Source organism: Ostrea edulis, chromosome 1 (assembly GCF_947568905.1).
Source record: "Ostrea edulis chromosome 1, xbOstEdul1.1, whole genome shotgun sequence".
Lineage (NCBI taxonomy): Eukaryota > Metazoa > Mollusca > Bivalvia > Ostreida > Ostreidae > Ostrea > Ostrea edulis.
Genome location: NC_079164.1, coordinates 101325660 through 101328589, shown reverse-complemented (window position 1 = coordinate 101328589; position 2930 = coordinate 101325660). Strand labels below are relative to the sequence as shown.

At 37.4% G+C, this 2930-nt stretch overlaps 1 non-coding gene across 1 annotated transcript; it reads right to left on the bottom strand.

Annotated features, from left to right (window-relative positions):
• Window positions 1-1038: 1038 nt before the first annotated feature.
• Window positions 1039-1111, bottom strand: Trnar-ucg (transfer RNA arginine (anticodon UCG)). The gene has a single exon. It is a non-coding gene; the product is annotated as a tRNA-Arg (tRNA).
• Window positions 1112-2930: the final 1819 nt, after the last annotated feature.

The window sequence follows — 2930 nt, the reverse complement described above, 5'->3', positions numbered from 1 at the left end:
AACCCTCGTGAATTTTAATAATAGAAAACCAGTCTTAAAACGACATGAATATTTAATTTATACAGAAACCCTTCCATTCTTCCTGTGTAAATTGTCACGTGAAATGAGGTTAGTCTTCCATTTACGATCCGCTCCGCTTCTCTGCAACCCTTCGCTGCATTAGCACGATTTTCGTAACTTTGAGTGGTGTCCTCTAGAAATTGCAGAAAGAAACTCTATTTTCATTATACCATGATCAACCAATGAAAATGTGTGTTTCAACTACACTTAGTGTGTTGTTGAAATAGAAATGGCTACGCCCAGCGAGTTATACGATGTGATATGCAAATCATTTAAAACATCTACACACCGCCATGTGGTATGGGGACTGTGAATCATAATCTGATTGATGGAAGCGTTTTAAAGACAATGACTTATTGATTACACATTCTTCATCTTGCACGACGTATAACGTAACACGCTATCTGATTAGGTGAGCCTTGGCCTACATCCAATCATATGCAGGAAATTGTTGCCACGAAAATCGTGCTAACGCAGCCAAGGGTTGTAGAGAAGCGGAGCGGATCGTAAATCCTTGGCTAGCGAAGATGGTGAGAAGATGGTGAGAAACCACCTTACACTACAACTTTATTCAGTGGCGGAGCTAAAGAAGAGTCTCTTTGCAACCCAACCCCCATTTGGTTGAAGATTATTTCTAAAATCCATTTGTTGTAGTCTTGAATCCCTCCTTTTCTTTCTTGAAGAAAAGGAAAAGGTGTACAAACTCTTGAAAATTCTCTGGATCCGCCCCTGCTATACCATTGCATTTGATTTCACATGACATTTCCTTGAATATTCTCCTTGTTCATGCTTATTCATTTGATATAAAGATCGTTATTTGAGTCTACATAAATGTACAAACTCTTGAAAATTCTCTGGATCCGCCCCTGCTATACCATTGCATTTGATTTCACATGACATTTCCTTGAATATTCTCCTTGTTCATGCTTATTCATTTGATATAAAGATCGTTATTTGAGTCTACATAAAAAGTTTGAGCGACCACGACGAGACTCGAACTCGCAATCTTCCGATCCGAAGTCGGACGCCTTATCCATTTGGCCACGCGGTCATCTACATGAGCAATTTCGCTGGTTTATTCAGTCATTCAATCTATACTTCTCGTGTGAGGATTATGGAATAATATTCACATGTTCATGAAGTGCATACAGTTATGAATAATAATATATTTAATTATCAAAGGGGTATTAGCTGTGAAAGTGATGGCAACCATCCCCCCCCCCCCTCAAAATCTCTCAATATCATAGGAATATATATTAATGACTTCTAAAAACATTTCTTTTGTACAAAAAATTAAAAAAAAAAAAAAAACAACGAGAGAAATCTAATAAAACTACTGAAGCAAAGTCGTAATCGAGATCAAAATATCCCTTCGTTCCCTGTAGTGACGTTGTGATAACTTCCGGTTTTACACTCGTCATTCCCTTAGGTTCTCGAGGTCACGTGATACCTTGGTACTATATAAGCTGAGACAATCGGGATGATGATCATTCTGTGTCTGACGGCCGGGGTGAAAGATAGCCAGGAAAGAATAAGGTTTTGTAAGTATAAACTGAATAAAGTCTTACGTGCCTGAAGTAGGCTTTCGAGACTTTGAGTATATAAATATATACTGTTTAGCTGGCTTGTATACTGATGTGAAGCTAGAGCGCTTTAGTCCCCGATAGGCGCGTGCGCTTTAGTCCTTGAAAAGCGCGTACGCTTAAGGCCCTGATAAGTGCGTGCGCTACAGAGAAACGAAGTGATTATTATGTAAATACTTGTAATTTAAATCTGTGATTGTGAAATATGCTTTGCTGATTTATTCAGGTAGAATAGCTGAATCCTAAAATGAACCCAGAAACGTTACACTACGTATTAACGTTATATACCATTTTTAGTATAGAAAACTATGTGAGGAAGAATTATTGTCGTGCAAGACAATGATTATTTAACCATCAAAATCACATATTCGTGTGCCTGTTTAGAGGTTTAAAAGTGTCTGAAATAATTAAACATCGGTGTTATTATTGAAATATATAATATAGTAAGAGCAATTTTCATTGAATTCAATTTTTAGTGACAAAATGACAGATAATGCCCCTTTAAAGTATACAAAACAGAGTACTATTGAATCATGGCATACCAATGACACAAAGTGAAGAAAAAGAAGGAAGGAATATGAGAAAAGGGATTTTTTTTACTTAATGAAGTTAGATGGAATTTACACTTTTTATGCCCCCGAGATCGAAGATCGGGGGGCATATTGTTTTTATCCTGTCTGTCATTCTGTAATTCCGTCATTCTGGCTGAAACTTTAACTTTGCTAATAACCTTTGAACAGTAAGTGCTAGAGCTTTGATATTTCACATGAGTATTCCTTGTGACAAGACCTTTCCATGGGTACCAACATGTTTGACCCTGCGACCTTGACCTTGAAGTTTGCCCTACTTTTTTGAAATTTTTAACCTTGCTAATAACTTTTGAACAGTAAATGATAGGTCTTTGATATTTCCCATGAGTATTCCTTGTGACAAGGCCTTTCCGTTGGTACTAAACCTTTTGACCTTGACATTTGACCTACTTTTAAAAAAAAATGACATTAGTCCTAACTTCTAAATGGTAAAAATTAGAGATTTCATATTGCACATGAGCATTTCTTGCGACAAGATCTTTCGATTGGTACCAAGGTATTTGTCCTTGTGACCTTGGCCATCTTCAGAATTGGCCATTATCGGGGGCATTTGTGTTTCACAAGCACAACTTGTTTTATATCATTGACACTCCCATGAGGATCTGGGTTTGAATAGGTCTTCAGTACCTCTTGCTTGTCGTAAGAGGCGACTATAAATGGGGCAGTCCTTTGGATGAGAACACAAAAAATCGAGGCC